Source organism: Hyperolius riggenbachi, chromosome 9 (assembly GCF_040937935.1).
Source record: "Hyperolius riggenbachi isolate aHypRig1 chromosome 9, aHypRig1.pri, whole genome shotgun sequence".
In the NCBI taxonomy this organism is placed as follows: domain Eukaryota; kingdom Metazoa; phylum Chordata; class Amphibia; order Anura; family Hyperoliidae; genus Hyperolius; species Hyperolius riggenbachi.
This window is the reverse complement of record NC_090654.1, coordinates 123,373,333-123,399,706: the sequence shown is the minus strand read 5'-3', so window position 1 is coordinate 123,399,706 and position 26,374 is coordinate 123,373,333. Positions and strand designations below refer to the sequence as shown.

At 44.9% G+C, this 26,374-nt stretch overlaps 1 protein-coding gene across 1 annotated transcript in view; it reads left to right on the top strand.

Moving 5' to 3' along the window:
- Positions 1–1,020: 1,020 nt before the first annotated feature.
- AKAP6 (A-kinase anchoring protein 6) overlaps positions 1,021–26,374 on the top strand; it is a 357,905-nt gene continuing 332,551 nt past the window's right edge. The window contains exon 1 of the mRNA XM_068253456.1: positions 1,021–1,096. The gene's annotated coding sequence lies outside the window, so the exon portion shown is untranslated. The remainder of the gene's footprint in view (positions 1,097–26,374) is intronic.

Genomic DNA, 26,374 nt, shown 5'->3' with positions numbered 1-26,374 from the left:
TGATGGAAGGGTTTCAGTGCAACCTGCCTGTCTAACTCACGGTGAGCTCAGTCCTTCAATATCAGCTTACAGTGGTGGCTGGATTGTGTACTGGCTCTGCCTCTGACACAGGAGAGGTTTTCAAATCTCAGCTCTTCCTGTTAAGTAAGCCAGCACATGTTCAGTAAGGAGTCATTGGGCAAGACACCATATAACATTGTATTTAGATTGTATGCTCGCAAGAGCAGGGTTCTCACCCTATTGTGTCTTGGAATGTTATTTATTTAATAGCTTTTACTCTGTTATACATTTAAGTCATCATGTTAAATCTGTTATTGTAATCAACAGTTCTGTATTTTGTACCAGTGTCCATATTTGATGTATCATTGTCTGTATCACTATGTACCCCTTGTTTCTTTTCTTTCTGGGAAGCTGCTATGACTATTAATATTAACAAAGCCTTTAAAGTGCAGTATTGACAGCAACACAATCTTGTTTTTTTTTTTATTTTGTTGTTTTTTTTTTGTTTTTTTTTGAGGGGGGGGGGGGGGAGGTAACTTTGAAAAATGAAGTGAAGAGACATTTGTGTGTTTTGCTAGACACCACTTCTCATTGCCCAGCTTCACAATTAGGTAAATGACAGGGAATACTAACTGCTTATGTTTACTACTGTAGGACATATAGGACTGTTTACATCCTTCACTCATAAAGAGAATAACATTCAAACAGCAGATATTCATTTGAGGTAGCAGCCACCCATGTGTCACATGCACTTATATAAGACCTGGAATACAGATGCTGTCACACAGAACATCTTTCACTAAACAGCCTATGATGCTCAGCTTCATGGTGAGTGACTACAGATTACAGTGTAACTGATATACTTAGTCTCCTCCCTCTCTTACGAAGGGTTAAGCCTCAGTCTCAAGGTACATCCCATCATTTCTGTAATAACCATCTTCCCACCCTCCCTCTATCACATCCCTGGTTACTACGGCAACTGCAACCTTAATGAGCAGCATCATCTGAGTTGATGTCACAGCATCATACAGCAGGTCACAGTACCAGTCGCTCTCCGCCCAGAGCCATAGACGCAGCGTGCGCAGTCCAAGAGGAGGTGAGTGTTCCCCCAGACTCTTGCTTGGCCTCTCTGAAGATGCTGCTAGGGACAGTGGACACTGTGAGCATCTGATGGAGCTATGAGACAAGTGGTACCCACCCTTCTAGCCTGAGGAGGAGAGAAGGGGAGGGATGGTGCAGATGCACAAGGCCATGATATGCACACACAGACAAAAGGCCTCAATGAAGACAGATAGTATATACAAGCAGCATACAGTACATTCAGAGCAAAGTGTTCTATATAGAACTGTCAGATACATTGTCCATTTCTAAGCATGTTTGCATGTATTAAAAGATATTTGGTTAGCTGCTGTGAATTGCATGTGAACAACATCAACATATCTATTAGTAAAGCTTAAACCTACATATGACAACGCACAGATCTGCTACAGATAAATGATTAGAGTCAGATTGGTATCTGGTATATACGTGTTTGTTTGTGTGTATGTGTGTGTATTCATATTCTTGTTTGTTATACCGTTGTTTGCTGGAATCAATGCTGATCTGCTCTGAAATATACATGTAAATGTAAATCCCTGGCTTATCTATTATATACATTGATTTACAAGCACTCAGGTACCTGCTGTATATAATCAATAAATATGTCCTGTCTTGGGTACTGTGCACAGTCTGCTGTATTACTGCCTGTATTCTAATCTGCTATGTGATACAGCGTTTGTGGGGTTGCTGATTTATCATTTCAGCAGAATCCTGGGCCTAGCAATGCAGGCTAATAAAGCTGGCCTTGTAGTGTGCGTGTAGTGCATTGTGGTCTTTGTAGTCCATTTGTCTTTAGGGCGTTCACCCATAGAGATGTTTGAAAGGACAGGCTTATTTTGGTTTACACTGAATATTGATTTTTCCCTGCTGCACCCTTCCCACGCTGTTTCAGAGCATAGAAACGTTTCCTTATGGAGATGAATGCAAAGAATAGAAGCTAACCCCAGGGGTCTCCCCTCCCTACGCCCAGCTGGGTTTTACATCTCCACATTACTGGCCACTTTTATACAAAAGGAGAGGAAGTGAAATTGTGTCTGCAAGCAGCTGTCCACAGAAGCAGTGTCTCATCAGCTGCTGTGGAACTACAAGTCTCATTATGTGTCAGCAGCAGTGACAGCAGTCCTGCTGCTGAAACCTTCTGGCACTGTGTGATGAAAGGGTTATTTTGGGCCTCCCACCTACATAGTTTATGTTACCCCTCCTGACTGGAAAGAGGAGGCAGGATATAGTTTAGTGACCTTGGGGACATTAATTACTGCCAGACTTTTGTGTTATGCTCTAGGCCAGAAACATATTCATTGTTTATTTATAAGTGTGTACAGATTTCAGGCCTGTGGCAGGCGGGGCGAGGGGCCACATCAGGAAAACGATTGGATGGAGCAAGTGCGGAATAGTTCAGGTTCTGGTTCAGTATCTTAAGACCCCACATATTTACTTGTGATAACTTCTGTTACTGCTTTGTGAATAACTCACTAACATAATTACTGGTAAAGAAAACATTTTAACAAAGAGTTAACTACAATTGTTTGTGTGTGTTCTTTCAATAGTGATAATACTGCTAATAATAACCAGCACTGTGTGTATACTTTTAGTACTGATAATTTTCAGTGTGGTTGTTATCAATCCTGGAGTGATTTCATGCACTGTTAAGAAACAGTAAGTATTGCAGTGCCACCATTTGAGTTGGATGGCAGGTGATGGCGCTACTAATTAAATATTGTTAGTTTCAATTACTGATATTGTACTATGCACTACCTGGCACCTATTCCAACATGAAACCCCCCCCCCCCCTTTATTCCTTAAAAGACACACACACACGCGCACGCACGCACGCACGCACACACACACACACACACACACACACGTGGCAGGATAGTGTCATTGGTAAGGGCTCTGCCTCTGACATGGGAGACCAGAGTTTCAATCTCGGCTCTGCCTGTTCAGTAAGCCAGCACCTATTCAGTCGAAGACCTTGGGCAAGTCTCCCTAACACTGCTACTGCCTATAGAGCACTGCAGCTCTGGCACTTTGAGTCCGTCAGGAGAAAAGCGCAATATAAATGTTCTGTGTTTGTTTGTGTTTGTTAATGCCTACCCCCTATTGTAAGTGCCTAAAAAGGACCCCGTCACCTAATGCCTAACACTCCCCCTCCCCCTGTATGTGTCTAAAACAAAGCTCCTAGTCCTAACCCCTGGTACCCAAACTACCGCTACTTGTAGCCGATAGGCTACAACCATTAATTCCTATGTAGTATCTGACTGGCTATTTGCCGCATCAGGCACCCACAGATGGATAAAGATGTGATGGGGTCCTAGGCAATGGAGTAGATTTGGGACCCCCTTCTAGTCCTTTTGGTAAGCTAAAAGAAGGTGGGAGATGGGCAGTACAAGTCATAACAAGTTGGTCATTAAACAATGCACTCTTCCAAATGATCAAGTTAGCAAATCAGCCTGGACAGATAAATTAGGATTTTTTTCCATCCTGTTTGGGCACAGGGATGCTCGGGTAGTGCTTTTTATTACCCGCCCGGATCCGGGTACCCAGATATCCGGATCCGGGTATCCGGATCCGACCTTGCGGATATCCGGATCCGATCCAGATATCCGACCAAATTACCCGCGGGTACCCGACCTATTCGGGTATCCGGATAGAAAACCCGGAAGTGCCCTTTAAATAGCTTTAAAATGGTTTTTAGGGTAAATGATGCATTTAGCATCATGTTTTTTAAAAGGGAAATACTAATTAATTATTTGGTGGACATAAAATGGAAAAAAAAAAAAAAGCTGTCAGTTAACATCAGGACTAGGTTCCAGACAGCAGTCGTGCAGCCCACATTGTGTCCAAAGTCCAATCGCACAACTGGGACATGACAGTTTTCAGCCCAGACTCCAAAAAAATGACACCGCAATTGTGTTTTGGGTTGAATATAGGTGGCGGTATCAGCAGCAGTGGCCTGTGGCACCGTGGCGGCCAGATTGGGGAGGTGAAGATTCTCCTGCGGCCTGAATGGGATGCTGCGGCTTTTCTCCCTGTGGCGGTTGGGGGTTGAGTGGTGCGGCTGGTGGTAGCGGCAGAAGGATGTGGTGGGTCCTGCATTCCACAGCCACTGTCTGCAATGCTGATCCTATGTGCCAAACCCACTGACGCATCCTCCTCCTCAGAGTCAGAGCTGACATCCCCATCCTGTGGATGGTAGTCACGGTCCTTCATCCCATCATCAACATCATACCCCCCCTCCTCAAAACCCAGAACATCTTCCTCAAACTCCTTGCGGCTAACAGCCCTGAGTTCAATCGCGGCGCCTGGAGCAAAAAGCTCGCTGACTGAGGGTAGGCTGCCCGCTGGGGTCGACACTGACACGGCAGACCTTCTGAGGGTGGCTGTAATGTTGCTCTCTGTCCTCTTGCCCTTGCTGCCCCTCCCCCAGCTGCCGGTGCCAGCAGACATAGTACAACTTATACGTGATGATGTCACCAGATGATGTGGGGTACTCTTACTTTAATAAAATCGGGGTTGGACTTTACATCAAATCAGCACGGAGTGACAGACCGCAGAGTAGAGGACAGACAGTGCACACTGTGCTATGGTGGCGGCCTGGCGGGTACACGCGGTGCGTTCCTGCACTCGATTTCCCGCTCGATTCCTGTCGACTCGATTATTTCCGACATGTCCGATTTGCGTTTCGATGGATCGTTAGGTCGATTTGGCATACTTTACATGCAAATCGACCTAACGATCCATCGAAACGCAAATCGGACATTTCGGAAATAATCGAGTCGACGGGAATTGAGCAGGAAATCGAGTGCGGGAACGCACCGTGTGTACCCAAAAGGCCGCCGCCATAACAACTAACTGCAGTACTAACTACAATACAATAACACAGTAACCCTCTATTCCCTATACTGTCCTGCTGGCCGACACAGACACAGACAGGACCTAACTGAGTGAATGAAAGCAAACAATTACAAGCTAGCTAGCTAAAAACACAATAGAACAATAGTGTAGTGAAGGTGTTTAGCACTAACAGCTTTAGGTTTATCACTGTATACAGCACTTGCTAAACCAGCACTGGAGCAAGTCTGTCAGTGACCAGCCAGCCACACAAGCAAGGACGATCTGTCTCATCATGCCAGCCCTCCTTGCTATACAGGGGGGCTGGCCAGGGTTCCCCTCTGTGATTGGTTGCTAGGGCTTCTGCTGGGAGCCCTCTGATTGGCTGAATGAAATCATCTCCTTACTAGTTACACTATCCGAATCCGGATATCTGGACGGATACCCGCGGGTATCCGGATTATGCAGCTAGCTATCCGGATAGTGCTATCCGGATAGTAGCCCAGGTATCCAGATCCGGATCCGACCCGGATAGCGGAAAAATGGTCGGATACCCGGGTACCCGGATCCGGATGAGCATCCCTGCTTGGGCATTATTCTGATGAGAAAAATCAATGTAACATTTTTTTTTTATCATTGAAGGCAACATTTTTGTTACACTTGAACCTATCAGTATATAGAATGATCAAACTGTATGCAACTGGCAAGCTTTAAAGCAAGTAGTGTAGTGTAGTAAAAAACATTCTTTCATCGTTGTCCCCCGATGCACCGTTGTGCACTGTTAAGACTCCTCGAAAGGCCGGGGCGCAACCATACTGCGCATGCACAAGCCTAGACTCACATGAGCAGAACGGATCTATCAGTCTTCAGTAGAACTTGAGGATGCAAGTACTCCTGTCCTGAAGCCTTTCTGAGGAGTCCTGAAGAGGTATTCGACCTGCAGTTGGAATGCGAGGGAACAGCGGTGCAGCGAGGGCACAGAGAGATGATAGAGAAGGCTCTATGGGATCAAGATCATTCCCTCTATATAGGTTTTATTTCTCACTTCAGGCTTGCTTTAAGGCCTGCTGTATGCCACACCAACAGCTTTGCAGCAGAAGTTTGTGGCTGGCTTCAGTACAAGTCTATGCAGCAACAAGTGCTGCTAATATGGCATAGTTGATGGCATCTCTACTGGATAATATAAGCAACAGCTGCCGATGGAAGTGTATAGTTCGTATTATAGCCAGTATTAATCTTTGTGTGGGACAGTGTCCTTGAAGCAGGAGGATTAGCCATACTATGCCAGGGAAAAAAACACATATATAAGTAGATAAATACTTGATCTACTTATATAACACATGTATTGTACGGTCCACGTTTTGATTTCAGTGAATGTTATATAGCAAATGAAGAGAATTCTGTTCCTGGTGGGAACCATGTCTTTTGACCACAGTTTAGGCTAAATCCTGATGTCATTTCTGCCCTTTACTTTTTTCTTTTACTTTTCTCCTCCAATCGCTGAGTCACCTCAGCCTTGCTTGTAAGCACAAGTGAGCAGGGGATTGTTTCAGATAAGCAGCTAGGCAGGGAAATAAATGGAAGAGGAGGAATATATTATAGATAAAAAGAACCTCTAGCATGCAACTGTTTGGCACTGACTACTAAAGGGCCAGTGCTCCTAAAGTATGTGATAACTCCAAATCATAACAGCAGAAAACGTTTTGAAAGTTCTGAATGCAGGATTAGCATCTTTGTCACTTAATACACTTAGACCAGCTGTTGTTGAAATTTGACTTTTATGGTGGCAATTCCGTTTTAAATTAAGCTCTTTGCAGGAGTCGACTGTCTGATTCCTTTACAGGGTAACACCCCCCACCCCCATATCTTCGGTGCCAAGCATAATTTAGGTGAGCAGCTACCAGCTGTGGTGAATTTTTTTTCCATTTGTTTACTATTGCAGTGTCCTCTCACTTGGCTGTAGAGCTGCAGAGTATGTTATTCAGGGCTCTTTCACACCAGAACCCTTTTCGTGCATTTCAACGCAAAGGCAATTCTTTGCATTAACCAAGGTAAAATGAAAGTGTGTGAAAGGTAAAATGAAAGTCTATGGACTTTCATTTTACCTTTCACACCCGACGCTGCGGTTCGGGGCGTTGCGGTTGGATGCACCCAGGAGCGTCGATCCGCCGGGAGCTGGCGTTTTCCGTCGTATTCAATTAATAGCTACCGCCGCTGATTGCATCGCACCGCTAATTCCCGACGACACGGCGCAGGGCATACAACGCGTGCAGGAAACGGCTCCTGCACGTGTTGATGATAGATGTGAAAGAGGCCTTATGTCATGGGGCAACCATCTTCCTTACCAAATATTCTGTAAATGCTATTACCTGTATCTTTCCTGTTCGTAGTATTGAAAATCTGCTGGCCCTCATACTACATGAAGTAGTAAAACTGGTCAATCAATGGCCAACCAAAATTAGGCGTGTACACACCCTTACCCTTCATCAGCTTTTTATTGAGGGCCCGCTTCCACTGCTTGGGGAATCGGGCCAAATCCGCAGAATTTCCCCGGGAAGCAAATCGCACAGGGAAACTCTGCCATAGGAGATAATGCTGCCACCATCAAATCTCTTGCCATTGCGATTTGGCTGACATTGCAGCATTTTTTCGTGCGGGCGGCAGCAAATCCCATAGCCATGCATGGCACAGCTTTTGGGACTTGTCTGCGTAATTGCAGACCCGGAAGCGTCGCCGTGCGTCTCGCAGCCGCGCATGGTGGCTGGTGGAAACGGGCCCTAAATAATGGTTTCTCCCTAGAAGTTTTTGTGGTGTGGCTAGTGTGTAGGAGCACGGAAAAATCTGACTACAGTTCCACTTTAACGTTTTTTAAGAACTGATTCTTTTGGCTTTGTTGCTGGCTTTTTTCACGTCATAAAGCGTAGTTCCCTTTTTCTTATATATGAGGAATATAGTTCACTACCATATTTCTTTTTTTTATAGTTTTACAAGTAGACCAAATCCCAGTTCCCTTTTCTGTTAGTTTTCATGCCAACATGGTTTCTGTGAATTATATAGGACACTTTATTTACAATTTTGTGTAGGTGAATGTGGCATTAATACCGATATAGAACATGCATCTTCACCTGTTTCCTATGTGATAGTGTTTTACTAACATTTTAATACAAAGACAAATCAACTGAGCATTGTGCATCATTACCACACGTATAGTACTAGTGCTATAACTCCACACATTACACCAGCACTGTGACCACACACTTTGGGCCTGATTCACAAAGCGGTGCTAACAGTTAGCACCGTGGTGAAAAGCCCTTTATCACGCCTAAACTCTGTTTAGGCATGATAAGTTTAGGTGTGATAAGTTTAGGTGTGATAAGTTTTTTAGGCGTGATAAGTTTAAGCACCAACTGGCTTAGCACCGCAGTGCACAGCTGATCAAAAGTTTTGCGCTAGCAAAGTCTGGTGCACTTTGCATAGAGTTTAATGGAGCTGCTTTGCGTGCGGGACTTTGCACGCGTAATAAACTTATCTAAACTTAGCATGCCTAAACTTATCACACCTAAACTTATCATGCCTAAACTTATCATACCTAAACTAAGTTTAGGCATGATAAAAATGGTTATCACGCCATGGCCTCGATTCACAAAGCGGTGATAACCCAGTTATCACGCCTAAAAGACTTTAGGCGTGATGACCTTTTCACCACTGAGTTATCACCGATTTTTCCTGCTCTTCGCGCGAAGTTACCGCGCGTAAGCGCGTGAGTGCGCGCGCAAAGTCCCATAGGGCTTAATGGGAGCTTCGCGCGAAGCGTCGGGTGTTGCGCGCGCACTTACGCGCGTACGTGCGGCAACTTCGCGCGAGTTTCTTCTTATCATGCCTAAAGTGACTTTAGGCGTGATAAGGGCCTTTTCACCATGGTGCTAACACTTTGCACCGCTTGGTGAATCGAGCCCCTAAAGTCTTTAACTGGGTTATCACCGCTTTGTGAATCGAGCCCCAGGAGTGTGACTACACACATAACACCAGGGGCTTGATTCACAAAGCGGTGCAAACACTTTGCACGCCTGTGAAAACCCCTTTATCACGCCTAAACTCAGTTTAGGCATGATAAGAAGAAACTCGCGCGAAGCTCCTATTAAGCCCTATGGGACTTTGCGCGCGGAAACTTCGCGCGAGTTAGAGCACAAAGCGGTGATAACTTTGCTGGTGCAAAGGTTATCACGCCTAAAGTCTTTTAGGCGTGATAACTGAGTTATCACCGCTTTGTGAATCGAGCCCCAGGAGTGTGACTACACACATAACACCAGGGCCTCGATTCACAAAGCGGTGATAACCCAGTTATCACGCCTAAAAGACTTTAGGCGTGATGACCTTTTCACCACTGAGTTATCACCGATTTTTCCTGCTCTTCGCGCGAAGTTACCGCGCGTACGCGCGTGAGTGCGTGCGCAAAGTCCCATAGGGCTTAATGGGAGCTTCGCGCGAAGCGTCGGGTGTTGCGCGCGCACTTACGCGCGTACGCGCGGCAACTTCGCGCGAGTTTCTTCTTATCATGCCTAAAGTGACTTTAGGCGTGATAAGGGCCTTTTCACCACGGTGCTAACACTTTGCACCGCTTTGTGAATCGAGCCCCAGGAGTGTGACTACACACATAACACCAGGAGTGTGACTACACACATAACACCAGGGCCTCGATTCACAAAGCGGTGATAACCCAGTTATCACGCCTAAAAGACTTTAGGCGTGATGACCTTTTCACCACTGAGTTATCACCGATTTTTCCTGCTCTTCGCGCGAAGTTACCGCGCGTAAGCGCGTTCGCGCGTACGCGCGTAAGAGCGCGCGCAAAGTCCCATAGGGCTTAATGGGAGCTTCGCGCGAAGCGGCGGGTGTTGCGCGCGCACTTACGCGCGTACGCGTGTACGCGCGGCAACTTCGCGCGAGTTTCTTCTTATCATGCCTAAAGTGACTTTAGGCGTGATAAGGGCCTTTTCACCATGGTGCTAACACTTTGCACCGCTTTGTGAATCGAGCCCCTGGAGTGTTACTCCTGTAACTTAACACCATACACTAGTACCGTGACCTTATGTATTACACCAGAACTGTCACCTCACACATTATACCAGAACTGTAACCTTACACATTACACCATCACTCTGACTTTACACCAGCACTGTGACCACACACTTTGGGCCTGATTCACAAAGCGGTGCAAACACTTTGCACGCCTGTGAAAAGCCCTTTATTACGCCTAAACTTTGTTTAGGCGTGATGTGAAGAAACTCGCGTGAAGCTCCCGCGCGCAAGCGCAACGCACCGTTGATCAGCTGTGCACTGCGGTGCTAACGCAGTTGGTGCTTAAACTTATCATGCCTAAACTTATCACACCTAAACTTATCATGCCTAAACTTATCACACCTAAACTTATCACACCTAAACTTATCATGCCTAAACTGAGTTTAGGTGTGATAAAGGGCTTTTCACCAGCGTGCTAACTGTTAGCACCGCTTTGTGAATCATTAAACTTTATACAAAGTGCACCAGTCTTTGCTAGCGTAAAACCTTTGATCAGCTGTGCACTGCGGTGCTAACGCAGTTGGCGCTTAAACTTAGCATGCCTAAACTTATCACACCTAAAGTTATCATGCCTAAACTTATCACACCTAAACTTATCACACCTAAACTGGCTTTTCACCAGCGTGGTGCAATGGTTATCACGCCTGGGGCTCGATTCACAAAGCGGTGCTAACCCAGTTAGCACGCCTAAAAGACTTTAGGCATGATAACCATTGCACCATGCTGGTGAAAAGCCAGTTTAGGCGTGATAAGTTTAGGCGTGATAAGTTTAGGTGTGATAAGTTTAGGCATGCTAAGTTTAGATAAGTTTAGATCGCTTGCAAAGTCCCGCACGCAAAGCAGCGCCATTAAACTTTATACAAAGTGCACCAGTCTTTGCTAGCGTAAAACCTTTGATCAGCTGTGCACTGCGGTGCTAACGCAGTTGGCGCTTAAACTTATCATGCCTAAACTTATCACACCTAAACTTATCATGCCTAAACTTATCACACCTAAACTTATCATACCTAAACTTATCATGCCTAAACTGAGTTTAGGCATGATAAAGGGCTTTTCACCAGCGTGCTAACTGTTAGCACCGCTTTGTGAATCAGGCCCCTAAAGTCTCTAACTGGGTTAGCACAGCTTTGTGAATCGAGCCCCAGGAGTGTGACTACACACATAACACCAGGGGCCTGATTCACAAAGCTAACAGTTAGCACGCTGGTGAAAAGCCCTTTATCATGCCTAAACTCAGTTTAGGCATGATAAGTTTAGGTGTGATAAGTTTAGGCATGATAAGTTTAAGCACCAACTGCGTTAGCATCGCAGTGCACAGCTGATCAAAAGTTTTGTGCTAGCAAAGTCTGGTGCACTTCGCATAGAGTTTAATAGTGCTGCTTTGCGTGCGGAACTTTGCACGCTATCTACACTTATCTAAACTTAGCATGCCTAAACTTATCACACCTAAACTTATCACACCTAAACTGGCTTTTCACCAGCGTGGTGCAATGGTTATCATGCCTAAAGTCTCTAATTCGGTTATCACCGCTTTGTGAATCGAGCCCCAGGAGTGTGACTACACACATAACACCAGGAGTGTGACTACTATTGCTGAGCCATTCATGTTTGAATAAAGAGCTTTAATACATTCTACTGGAGTGGTGCCGGTCCTACTCATTCCTGGATTACTGCAGACCTCTGAGGGCACAGAGATCTTGACCGTGGCACACTTATTTCCTTTGGCGATTCTTTGGTGCTCCTCCTGCATACTGTTTGCTACACTCATAACACCAGGAGTGACCTTATATATTACACCAAAACTGTCACCTCACACATTATACCAGAACTGTAACCTTACACATTACACCAGCACTGTGACACCATATATTGGGCCTGATTCACTAAACCGTGATAACTGCTATCACAGTTGCGCTAGTGTTTTGCGCGCTTTATAACACGCGTAACATTTTGATCTCCAGTTAAAAGATACCCAAGGTGACATGTGACATGATGAGATAGACATGTGTATGTACAGTGCCTGGCACACAAATAACTATGCTGTGTTACTTTTTTCTTTCTCTGCCTGAAATAATTAAACATCAGGTATGTAAGTGGTAGTTTCTGTCTGAGTCAGGACTGGGTCAGACTACAGTGTGACCCTCACTGATAAGAAAGTACAACTATAAAACACTTTCCTAGCAGAAAATGGTTTGTGAGAGCAGGAAAGAGATAAAAATGTCAATAGTTCATAGATTCTAGCTCTGACATATTTCAATGAATGTGTCATTAAATAAAAATGTCCCCAGGATTTCTGTGATAAAAGTGATACAATTAATTTTCATAACTTTTTTTTCTCCTGTAACTTGCCAAAATGTGTCAAGCAAGGGTCTAGTATACAGTGCAGGAGAGTATTGATGTGTATGCACGTCAATACTGTTCACAGCATGTTTTGTATTGACATGTATATCCGGCAATACCGCCAGGGAGATTAAGGGAATACTCAGTAAACCAGCTTCAATATTTATTACTTTACTGGGTGATAGAGGAAAGCTGCTTTCCTCTGGTGAAACCTCTATTGACACCCCTAGGTTGTCCCTGATCTACCTTCAGGGCTTATTCACTGTGGGACGTTGCGTTGTAATGCGATGTTAAAGTTACAATGCAGCATTACAACACAACGCAAAAAAGAGGTGGTGACGCACATTAACCACTTCACCACTGAGGGGTTTTACCCCCTGACCACCAGAGCAATTTTCACCTTTCAGCGCTCCTTCCATTCATTCGTCTATAACTTTATCATTACTTATCGCAATGAAATGAACTATATCTTGTTTTTTCCGCCACCAATTAGGCTTTCTTTAGGTGGGACATTATGCCAAGAATTATTTTTTTCTAAATGTGTTTTAATGGGAAAATAGGAAAAATGTGGGGGAAAAAAAAATTATTTTTCAGTTTTCGGCCATTATAGTTTTTAAATAATGCATGCTACTGTGATTAAAACCCATGAAATTTATGTGCCCTTTTGTCCCGGTTATAAAACCGTTTAAATTATGTCCCTATCACAATGTTTGGCGCCAATATTTCATTTGGAAATAAAGGTGCATTTTTTTCAGTTTTGCGTCCATCCCTAATTACAAGCCCATAGTTTATAAAGTAACAGTGTTATACCCTCTTGACTTAAATATTTAAAAAGTTCAGTCCCTAAGGTAACTAATTATGTATTTTTTTTAATTGTAAATTTTTGAATTTTTTTTTAATTACAAAAAAAAAAAAAATGGGGAGTGTGGGAGGTAATGAGTTAATTTTTTGTGTAAAAGTCATTTATTTGTATGTGAAAAATGTGTAGGGTGTAGTTTACTATTTGGCCACAAGATGGCCACAGTAACTTTTTGCTTTATTGCCACCTCCAAGCCTCCTTCCGGAAGCTTGGAGGAAGAATAAGGAGGCTGGACACGTGAGTTTCTTCTCACAATGATCGCGCTGCCCATAGGAGAGCAGCGGGTCATTGTGGGGCTTAGATCAACGAACGGGAATGGATTTTCCCGTTCATTGATCTCCGGGCGAGCGGGCGGCGGCGGTTTTACTAGCGGCGGGCGGCGTGTTTACGAGCGGGAGCGCGGACAGCGTCGGGAACGCGGAAAGTACGTGTTTCTCCGTCCCTGGTTTTTAAAGGATGGAAAAAGGGGCGGAGAAATACGTACGCGCGGGGGTAAAGTGGTTAATGGTGCGTTACCATTGCATACAGTAGGTACAGTAAAGCATACAGGCAATGAAAAGTATGCTTTCCTGTACCCAGCAACCTGTGCCCTTAGACTGCAGCGTAGCGTTACCATAACGCTACACGTTACAATGTGGCGCTGGCGTCGCACTGTGAACATCCCATAGACTTATCATTGCAGTGCGGTAAGCTGCATTATAAGAGTCTATAACGCAGCTCCGCAACGTCCCACTGTGAACGTAGCCTCTGAAAAGTTCTGTCTATTATTTGCTCCAGAAGTTGGTTCACTGTGAGGGCAAATAGCTACCTTCACTGGTGTTTGCAGTGTGCACTATTGGTGTAATGTGTCCCTCATTGGTGGGCTGGACATTTCTCCATGTGTCTGCAGTGTGTTTATTGTGTTTTACCTGGAGTTTGGCTTACAAAATTTTAGTTTGAAATCGAAACAGTGAAGACAAATTTCCACAGCAGACCCTTTCATCCATCGTCAGAACAAAACATCTGGTGCACACATAGCTTAAATAGTTTAAAGGAAGCATTGTATCTGGGGATTCATTGCAGCAGTGAAATCAGTTCTATACATAAATGTGGCTTAAAATACTTCTAGTGAAATATGAGATGATACGTAAAAGGCAGAGAAGTCCACAGACAGTAACAATTAACTTTTCTGTTTCCCATTAAACTTATCAGCAGCAAGCCCCTGGGCCTCAGCATGTGAGATTTAGGCACTTTGTTTAATAATGCAGAAGAAAAACAAGATTTACCTTTCTCTTTCCTGGTCCACATACAAATAAGTGCTGCAATGTGATTGGTGGCTGTGGATTGGGCTTGTATTCATGGGTTTCTGATGCCTAGACTGAGATCACATGATTGCTTTTTTACCCCTTGCTTCCATGTGACTACAGTATAATCTCCTTTTAGTCAACTCCAAGGGTCCGGGAAATGTGGTTTACTATATCAGAAGTTTGCCAAATCAGAAATTTTTCTAGAAATGGCCCTGCATACCCAGGTACATTCTCTGCTGTGAAGGACCAACTCTGTCCTCCCATTGGAGGTACAGTACAAGTATTTGCACATTTGGTGGACTACAAGGTTAAAAATACCTCAGGGCTGCATAGCCAGGCTGGACAAATTTCTGGCACAGTATCCAGGGCTACTTAAAAATTGCAGCCTTCATTAAATAGAGGCAGCCACTGACTTCCTGTGAGTGGCTCCGATACCTCCAAGGGTGGGACTTGCAGCCTGTGTCCTGCAACACTTTCTGCTCACACTTGAGCCAATCATGAAGCCTCTCTTCATAATGCAGCAAATCACGATAAGCTAATTGCATCTGTAATGCGAGTGGTTCCGATACCTCCACGGGCGGGACTTAGCACTCTCCACTCTACTTAGTTTTGCAGTGAGACAGCTCACTCTGATCTTCACTACAAGTGAAAGTAGCCTGTACTGAGCTCCACATGCTGCCAAGAAAGGCATCGCTAACAAGCGAAGAGAGACCCAGGAGTGCGTACAATCCTGTGTGAGGTCTGTGACAATACTTTTATTGTTGATTGCAATGTGGAAGTGGTAATGCTACATCTCCAAGATGCTTACTGTTTTTGTACAGTATTGTATATCCAGCGCTGGTGCCATTTTTCTTGTCTTACATCAACTCACTTGCAACCAGCCTGAAGAGGCCAGCCGACCATGAGTTTCACACTGACATATGACAAATGCACCGCCCACTGTTTGCTATATCCAAAGTCGGCATCACATAGGGGCCAAAAAAACTGTACTATAACAGACGTTTTATTATATCTGGGTTTACTATACCAGGCGTTGCTCCTATAGACTTATAATGGGGATTGGCGAGGGCCTGGAGTGGTAGTTTACTATAAGCAAATGTTTACTATATCCGAGATTATACTGTATTAACCACTTGCCGACCGCACGCTTATACCATGCGTCAGCAAAGTGGCAGCTGCAGGACCAGCGACGCAGTACTGCGTCGCCAGCTGCAGGCTGATTAATCAGGAAGCAGCCACTCGCGCGAGCGGCTGCTTCCTGTCAATTCACGGCGGGGGGCTCCGTGAAAAGCCTGCGGGCCGCCGATGGCGGCTCGCAGGCTAAATGTAAACACAAGCGGAAATAATCCGCTTTGTTTACATTGTACGGCGCTGCTGCGCAGCAGCGCCGTAAGGCAGATCGGCGATTCCCGGCCAATTAGCGGCCGGGGATCGCCGCCATGTGACAGAGGACGTCCTGTCACTGGCTGCACAGGACGGATAGCGTCCTGTGCAGCCCGGATCACTGGGGGGACAGGTAGGAGAGGGAGAGGGAGGGAATGTCGCCGCGGAGGGGGGCTTTGAGGTGCCCCCCCCCCGCAACATGCCACCAGCAGGAGCGATCAGACCCCCCCAGCACATCATCCCCATAGGGGGGAAAAAAGGAGGGTGATCTGATCTCTCTGCCTGCTACATGATCTGTGCTGGGGGCTGCAGAGCCCACCCAGCACAGATCCCATCAAACAGCGCTGGTCCTTAAGGGGGGGGTAAAGGGTGGGTCCTCAAGTGGTTAATGGATGTTTGTGTCTCTCTAGTGCACATATAGACATTCAGGTTCAGGTTCAGTTTTACTTGACTGTTCACACTATGTAAATATAATGTGCTAGTGACCTTAGCCCATTTAAAAACGGGCTAGGTCTGTCACTAATTCGCCGTGCACGCGGACGCCGGACGCCGTGCGCACCCACGACCGCACCTTCTGGCCCCGTCCTCCTCCGGCTCTCGGCAGTGTCTCTGCGTCTTGTCCCTGCACATGCGCAGTGCAAAAAAGCACTGACACACGGACAGACACAGGGACACTTGCCTATTATTGTATAGGATATGCCATGTTCTCACGCATGTTTTACATATAATGTGACATGTAGCTATTGGAGATGATCTAATGATTTGATGCAGCTTGGCACTGGGCCAATTCAATGCAAATTTTAATTTACCTAATTCTAAGCTGCATCGGTTCTGTAAAAATTAGCATCTCATTGGTCATTTCTAGTGGCTAAGTGTGCATTTTGCATTATAATAATCAGGGAAAATGGGTAACCTGTAAACAAAAGCTGGAGGATGATTGACAAGAGCATAAGTGGTCCCGTATATTTTTATAGATGTTTTTAAAAACTGTCAAGTAAATGGAAAATACTTCAGATCCTTGTCTGGGTCATATCAGAGCGCAGGGATGATTCTTGAAATATTAGTGAACGTGGCTTGTGCTTTTTCCAAGTTGTTGTTTTTAGTAAATCTGAAATCGCCTTTACTCATCTTGTCTCCTTCCTTACATGCTCATTAGTACTTACACCTTGGTGCAGTCGCTGCATTATGTTTCTTTATATATCTACTGATATACTTTGTTTACCTGATTTGCACAGGCGCTACTTCTCTGTGTAATTATCTATTCACTTTATCTACCTCATTAGCCCCATGTCACATTTACAATAACTATAAACACCTTATTTTCCTATGTGTACATATTGGGGGCACAGGGCCGGGCCGAGGCATAGGCTGGAGAGGCTCCAGCCTCAGGGCGCAGTGTAGGAGGGGGCGCACAATTCATTCAGCTGTCATTCCTAATTGTGTTTGAAGCAGAAAGAAATAAGAAAAGGAGATACATGGCAGTGACTGCAAGCCAGATAACTAGATATTAAGGTGTTGGGGAGGTTGTGGGCCCTGTGGCGCCTCTTAGTCTAATAGCAATCAGTGTTTGATGGCTCGGGTGGCAGGGATGGAGGGGCGCACTTTGGTGTCTCAGCCTTGGGTGCTGGAGGACCTTGTCCCGGCTCTGTGGGGGCACATCCTACTATTACTAATATCTATTAACAAACCTGTCTACCTAACTCCTGCCACTACCAAGAACACAGCGTTCTCAGTAGAGGCGGTACAACCTTTGGCAACAGGGGTGGTTGAACTGAAGGGGGGGGGGGGGGGGGCATTGAACCTATATCCAGTCCTGGTTTATCTTCTTCCATAGAAAGGTATGGGAAATTATCTGATGGATCTTAAATCTCTTCTGGTCTTGTTTGTATGCAGGGGGTTTAACTTCCCTATAGAGCAGGAAGGGGTGTGAAGGGTGTAGGGCGAGGAAAAGTGCCAGTAGAGCAGGAAAGGTTGAACAGTTCAGTCAGTGCAATGGCCAGAGTGAAGGAGTGGGCCATGAGGAAGTGTAAAAGGATGGAGTCAGGAGTACATGTGGTTAGAGGGAGATGATAAAGAGACTATGTCAAGCCTAACAGGAGTGAAGTAGGTGCCGAAGGAGTTAAGGTTGGATGTGTTGGTCCATATATGAGAGTGGTATTGTGACTGAGATTTAATATCTGATTACACTGTTATTGTCATTGAAGTAAGTGGCATATCTCTTGGGTGGAAAAGTTGCAGTAAGAGCAGGGTTGTAGTACTGAGGGAGTCAAATGTGCAAAAAAGGTGGTGCATGAGCTGTGGGCCCCGATGCAAGTTTTACAATGAGGCCCCCCAAGCACTCTATACATAGCAATTGATACGGTGCACCAAAAAACCTGCCAATGGCAACTACAGTGTCAGAGTGCAAGAAGGGAATGGGGAACAGTCTGTTAGTGATCATTGCTATTTAAAAGTATCTATAGAAGTGATTATTACCAGCACAGGACCAATAGAGAGCTAATAATGTAGTTGTGGGAGGGCCCTTCGGGGCCCCGATGCGGTGGCTACCTCTGCACCCCCTATTGCTACGCCCCTGGCTTTACAGGCCGTTTGTATGGTTGTTGTGCCATGGGACAACAGTAGGATGGTGGGAGTGGATGCTGGAAAGAGCAGGTAGGAAGCTTGGTCAGGAGAAGAGATATTTGACTGAGTGGGACGGAGTGAGTGAGGCGAGGGAGTCTGGGAGTAGGGTGTGGTTTAGGTCACAGAGGTCCATTTGCTATCTACTTGATCTGGGACAGGGCGAAGGAGGGCAGGTTGTAGAGATGTTTAAGGTAAGAAAGTTGAGGTTGGAGATGGGAAAGGCTAACTTGTTGATGTGGGAAAGGGTGGAAAGTTTCGCGAAGACGGGATCCAGTGGATGTCCAGCAAGGTGCATTGAATTGTGTATGCATTAGACGACATAAGTGGTAGATAGAGATCCGCTTGGCTGAGAGGGAGTATGTAGGTTTGCACGTTGCACTGGTGAAGTCATCAAAGATTGGAAAGGCTGGGGATGAAAGCTATGTTTCAGTGAGAGCCACCGTGTTAACAGATTTAGATCAAGATTGAGGGCAGAGGTTAAGGTGCACATAAATCTAGGCTGTCCGCTTGCTCAAACTGCCAGCAGTATTTTCATTACCAGGAAGTCAGGCAGCATGCACCTGTATCCCAAAAGGTGCTCAGTTATACAGCAAAGGATGAAATCGACTAGGTCTCTACCTGGATTTAGCAATTATAGCTCAATGTATTAGTGGTATCATAGCTACAAAACAGCACAACTTTTCAGCATGAAGGTCTTTAAGTCCGAAACGAATCGTTGTGCTGTTTTGTGGATATGGCACCACTAATAAATCCAGGAGACCCAGTCAATTTCTTCCTTGACAGAGGTTAAGGTGCCCATCGATGATACAATCTTGATTGTACAATCTTATCAATTCTATGTCACCAGTAATCCATGCCGTATTACAATTGCCTTTTAGTTATGTAGATACGAGGGACTACCTAAAGTACCCATTCCAAGTACAGTATATTCTTTCAGTTTACCTTTTTACTACATAGATTTAGTCAGATTGTACAATCAAGATAGTATCATTGATAGGCACCTTTAGTTTGCATACCTCCCAACTTTTTGACATAAGAAAGAGGGACACTTTACGACGCACCCCTTCCACACCTCTAACCATGCCCCCACCACACCCCTCATCATGAATATTACAAATAATTAAGATGCAAAAGTTTTACCATGCAAACTGTAATAGAACGCGGAAAAGCCGCTGCGTGTACTGACAGCAAGGCGGCTGATTCCGCGTCCAGCGCGGCGGTTTGCACGCAGCAGCGTGCGTCTGGTGTGGCTGGGTCTGTTAGTTCACACAGATTGAGGAATACGCACGCGCGCTGAGAGGTAGAACCTTTATGACAACCAAGGAGGGATCAGCTGACCAGGTTGGTCAGCTGACCTCAGAGCAAGTGACTATTAGTTGATCATTGATGGGTGGCGCCGGAGAGCGATGCTCTATATATAGTTACTGCTGGTCAGTCTCAGGTTGTCTGCCGTTGCGAACACTTACGCGAAAGCACTCAGACCTTAGTCAGATCCTACAGTGTGTTAGAAACAGGAGGACCTGGGAATTCACACTGAGCCAGATTACTTCTGTGTATCATTGTGTTATACTTCAGACTAGTTCCAGGGTGTCGAGACCACGGACCTCACACCCAAGATTAAGGACTCTGTGTTATCATTGTGTTATACTTCAGACTAGTTCCAGGGTGTTGAGACCACGAACCTCACACCCAAGATTAGGGACTCTGTATTATCTTTGTGTTATACTCCAGACTAGTTCCAGGGTGTCGAGACCACGGACCTCACACCCAAGACTAGGCATTGTTTTGATATCTGTTATGACCTATTGCATTTCTGACTATCCCTCTGCTTTCTGATTCGGTACCTATGCATATCTGATTATCTGTTGCCAACCCTGCCTGCCTTTGGATACCGAATCAGCCTTCTGTCTCTGTACCTTGTCTGTCTGTGTGTTGCCGACCCGGCTTGCCCGACCTTGAGAGCTATCTCTCTCCATTAGAGATAGTCTCCAGACCTGCTAGTGACATCCAGCTTTCAGGTGTTACTCACTCACAGGTCCTTCCTACCTTCAGCCTGGGGCTCCACCTCTTTGGAAGTCTCAGGCTGCTGGAAGGTTTTTGTACTTCCCAGAGGGCGGTATCGCCCATACTGCCAAAGACCACCTGCTCCTCAGGTGGTCCAACTCAAAGTCATTACTGTTGCACCAAACACTCACACTATATAGGTGTCCAGAGGTTAGTTATACTTGGATTATCTGTGATTCTGCAGATCATCAATAATCGGGTATATATCTGTATTCTTGGTGATACTGCAGATCACCAATAATCAGATTCCCTCTGTGTGCTGACACCGATCGTTACACAAACCACACAGGTCCTCTCTATCATCATTAATTTCCCTTTATTTTAACATTTGAAAATAAGAGATATAGTCCTGAAAGATGGACAAATGAGGAAGAAAGAGGGACAGGGGGATCTGGTTCCCAAAGGGGGACTGTCCCTCTGAAAAGAGGACAGTTGCGAGCTTTGTAGTTTGTAACAGATAGATCTGTTCTTCCAAAGATGGGGACAATAGGTAGGAAAGTCTTGGAAGACTCGATATTTGAACCAACCACAAACAATAAATATACATTAGTACATCATCTGCAGTGCCGGATGCATCTTCCTTCATTATGCCAGATTGTACACTAGTTCACTAATTGTCCTGAGCATACAGTGAAAAACTAAGGCAGAGGTGGCTTTCTACTCTGGGACCCCTTGGAATTACCCCAGTGACAGACAGTGCAGATATTTGTTCTAATGTACTTTGAAAGACCAATGTCATCGTGCAGGTGATTCTCTTATCTTCTACTCGATTCTCTTATCTTTCCCCATTGTCCTCCATGCAGAATCGAGCACGGAAACGATCAGGTCGGAGATTGGACATGTCGGAAATTATCTATCGAGCCATCTAAATGGCTAGGAATTGAGCTGTGTATTCCCAGCATTAGAAGTGCTTTAATACTATTTATTTATTGTATTTATAAAGCGCCAACATATTACGCAGCGCTGAACATTAGTTTAGGTTACAGCCAATATTTAGGGGTGACATACAGCTATAAGACAATACATGAATACAAGAAAGACCAGATCATGCAGGACAGTATGAGTACAAGGTAATGCTTAGTCACTGGAGGGGAGCATGGAGATTAGGCTCAGATGCATAGCATGGGTGCACAGTAATGGAGGTGCATGATCAGGTAGGACACAAAAGGAGGAGGACCCTGCCCAAAGGCTTACAATCTAGAGGGAGAGGTAAGGGCACGAAAGGTAGGGGACCAAAGTTCAGCTGTGGGTTTAGAGCACTTGTGAGGGGTAGTAGGACAGAGTGAAAAGGTGAGTTTTGAGGGCTTTCTTGAAGATGTTGAAGGAGGGGGCTGCCTATGCAGTAAGCGTACAGTTTGCATGTTGATGAAAGAAGTGACAGGTGCACTTTAAGATTTCAAACAAATCACCAGTGATTAAATCATACATTACCCTATCACTGTTCCCTCCTCCATATACCATACAAATCACGCTGAAATTCATTGTGCTTTGTCATAGGATGGTCTCTGTATACATTCTCTGACCCCAGTGGCTGACCTAGTCAGCTGCCTTCAAGCTTTCAAACAGATGTGCATGTAACCACTGAAACCAAACTAGTCTCAGGAAGTGAAGTCAGAGGGCAGTTCGGGTGACCATTGCCAGGGGCTAAATGATTACATGTGGGTTGCATTAAATGTATATGTGCATGCATGAGGAATGCTGGGCTTAGTAAGTAACTGCATACCTGATTTTTGTCTTTCCATCAGCCTTATCTGATAGTCTGCTTCCCCACCTTGACTCTGCACATTGTCAGAGCACTGTGCGTATGAATAACACAGTTTCAAAGCAAATGAACTATAAACTTTGGTTCTTCGCTTTTGACTGACTAAAGATGCTGCTCAGTCATCCATCTCTATTTGATGGAAGCAGTTGGGATTACTGTTAACTTGATTATTCTGCCCCATTGCAGCGATAAATTATTTAAAAAAGTTCTTCAATATGATCAAGTTGTTTTTACAACCTGCTGCTCTAGCATTTGGTCATGTGATCTTAGATGAAGGGGGAGTCAAACCCAGTGGCGTAGGTAAGGAACTTTGGTCCCCAGCACAAGTTTTACATTGGGCCCCCTAAGCATTCTATACATAACTATTTATATGGCACAACTAAACCTGCCAAGGACATCCACAGTGTGAGAGGTATAAGGAGAGGATGGGAACGATTTGGTAATGATTACCACTATTCAAAGCATATATAGAAGTAATCATTACCTTCATAGCACCATTGAAGAGCTAATACTGCAGTAGAGAAAGGGCCCCTAGTGGGCTCCTCTGATCCAAGGGCCCCGATGTGGTCGCAACCTCTGCATCCCCTGTTGCTATGCCACTGGTCAAACCCGAGCAATGAGGGTATTTTCTGGCAAAATATTTGAGTTATACCTGAGTCGGTACACTGTGCCTCTTTTATATTTACCTAGGGCTTCTTCCAGGACCATGGGCTCCCTCGCTGTCCTCCCCAGCTGCTCCGTTCTCCCAGGATTGCCTCCAGTATCTTCCAAATTCGGGGCCGGTTGTGGTGTTCTGTGCCTGCTTGTCAGTTCTACTGCACAGGCGCAGAATGATCTCAGCTGCGGGAGCAATACACCACTGCTGAAGAAGATACCGGAGGTCCTCATGGGGGAGGAGGAAGCCCCAGGTAAGTCGTATTTCCCCATATCAGTCTTCTCAGAGTTTTACTTTAAGTGCCTTTAAAGATTTAAAAAGACTGCAAAGTGCTTCTTATTAATAGTATACGGACTTGAAAGAGAAAAAAAACACAGGGACACAATCTGGCGTAATAACATAAGGTATAGGAACAATATAGACAAACAGTGTAGAGTTTTATACTCAAAAGGCAAGGTTGCTGAGGAAGCAACCACTCTTAAGAGCAGGTAATGAAAAACCGTCCCCACTCAGCCTTTTTAGTAGAGTTGCACTGATCGCCGCTCCAAATAGAAAGGTGCAGTCTCAGTCTAGGTATGTTTATGTTACTGCAATGACATCATGCATTTTAAAATGTTTGACCAATGGAGTGGGAGGGCGGTACCCTTTGTGGACAAGCCCTGTAGTTCCCCATCAGGTCCAGTCATTTGCATAGGTTCCTCTGATTGGTTGCCTTGTTGGAGCTTTGACTATATAAAGAGCATGTCTGCAGTTGTTCATTTGGCTGTGTGGCGTGAACAAGGACTGTGATGGTCCGAAACGGTGGACCGTAGCCACTATGCAGCTTTAATGTTTGTATTTTTATGATCCAATAAAATAATCTTCTGATTAAAAGAGCTGTGCTGGATCGTCTTGGAGAAATTGTACGCTATACCCTGTGGGTACAGGGGTGGATCCGCTGCACGCCCATTCCCCGACATCGCTAGTGTGCGGTCTCATACATCTTTGTGGTTGCTCACTCTAGGTGAGGCCGTGAAGTGAGACCGCAAAAGTGACACAGTGGCTCAGAACAACCAAAGTCCTTGACCATCATCACCAGTTTAGCTCCAATTTTACTCACCATGATTTTGATAAATCTTCCCAATGGCAGTACAGTATCAGTAAGGCCATGTTCACAGTGGTCTGTTGCAGTGCAATACAACAGCTACTTTGTAACGCAGCTTGCCACACTGCAATCACCACCTATAGCGACATCCACAGTGTGACGGGTATGGTGCCGTATAACAGTGTATGGCATGCATGCAGTGCGTTACTGCAAAACGCAAGCATTAACAGTGACAGTGAAGCAGGGTAGGTGTTTTTTCTAATGTTCTCACTGATATTTATGGTAAAATACATGAGGGTGCTTTGTCTCTGGTTCCCTTTAAACAATACCAGTTGCCTGGCGGCCCTGCTAATCTATTTGACTGCAGTAGTGTCTGAATCACACCAGAAACAAGCATGCAGCTAATCTTGTCAGAGTATTAGAGGCAGAGGGTCAGCAGGATAGCTAGTACACTGGTATTGCTTATAAGCAAATAAATATAGCATTCTCCATATCCCTCTCACTTCAGGTGTCCTTTAAAGTGGATCCGAGATAAACTTTTACTCATTGCATAATTGTGTTCCTTTCCTATTGTTTATAGGGCATTCCTCAAGCCAAATACTTTTTTGTTTTTGTTTTAATACTCTAATTCCCTATAAACTAAACAAGCCTCGCCCACAGCTTTTCAGAGTGCCTTGGCATTTTCAGACAGTAGCAAGGGCTTTCAGGAGCTCAGTCTGGGCAGGAGGAGGGGGAGGGGTTACTAGCCAGAGATTTCAGAGGCAGAGGGGAGGAGGAGTGGGGACTGAATTTACACACAGGCAAGCTGATAGCATCTCCAGCCCTTATGCTGGGAATACACGGTTCGTTTTTGCCTTCGTTTAAACCTTCGATTCGTTCGGTAAACGAATCGAGTGTTGAAAACGTATGTGAAAATAGTCATAATCTCATTATAGTTTCGATTAATAGACCCCAAAAACGAACGACTAGTGATCGAACATGTTTGATATTATCTCTCTTTATCCATCTAATCGAGCCATTGGTAGGCTTGATGGCTGTTCAGATCGATTATATATTCGTTTATGCTAGTCCGTCCCTGTAAAAAGGGATTTTCGTTTCGTTTCTTTGCAGCCTTCGATCATTGGAAAAACGAAACCATCAGAATCGGAAAAAAAAACTAAACCGTGGGTGGTGATATTAACCGTATGACTGATTATTTCGGGATCGAAAAGGACAAAAGGCACAATCGAAACGAAGGTTTAAACGAAGGCAAAAACGAACCGTGTATTCCCAGCATTAGCCTGTGACAAACAGAACATGGCTGCCCTCATTGTATCACAGGAATAAATAATCAGATATGCTGTGTAAACATTCTAAACTTTAGATAAGATATATAGACAAGTTACTTGTTATAATTAGTTTTTCATCTCGGATCTGCTTTAACTTGATTTCAGAGTGGATTACAGAACATAAAACTGTTTGTAATGCTGTTTATTTAACAGCTTTACCAGCATGTCAGCAGAGTAAAGTTTCCCCAAGCAAGGCCTTCTGTAACCACGGGGGATGCCTGAAGTCAGATGAACATTAGGCCCATACAAATGCATGACTAACGATAACGACCCCTCAGCTGTTAATCAAGCGTGTGTACTGCACCTGTTGACCCCCAACCCATGAATGATCTGTCTGCCAATCTACTCGCCTGACGGCGATAACTACTCACCGTGTGACATCATGCATACGCCGTGATCCATTGTCCCTCCCCTCCCCCCTACCCTGCATAGCAACAGAATATGTCATCAACTACACAGCAGACATGCATGTGTACTGGCCGGCCCAGCGATGTCGCTCAAGGGGATCGGTATCTATCCCCGACGGGCAACATACATCATAGGTGTGTATGCACCTTTACTGGTCAGGATTTCAGCTATTGATATTGGTAGGTGATGAAAGGTACAGCACAGAGACTGCTTTCTAAAAGTCATAGATGGAAGAAGAGCACTGCATCATTATAGCCTCTGTAGATGAAGTATAACAAGGAAGGATATATCATTATCAATGGAGGAAACAACCTCCTTACCCATTACAGTAAAACCTTGGATTGAGAGTAACTTGGTTTAAGAGCGTTTTGCAAAACAAGAAAAACATTTTTGTGAAATTTTGACTTGATATACAAGCAATGTCTTGATATACAAGCAAACAAAGTATACATGCTTTGAATCATCACAACTGAGCCGACCGTTATTAATTGTACTTGATCTGCGAGTAGAGACTGTGCAAAGTCACATTTCCATGATATCCTCAAAAGTAACTGTCATAAATTTACTATTTTACT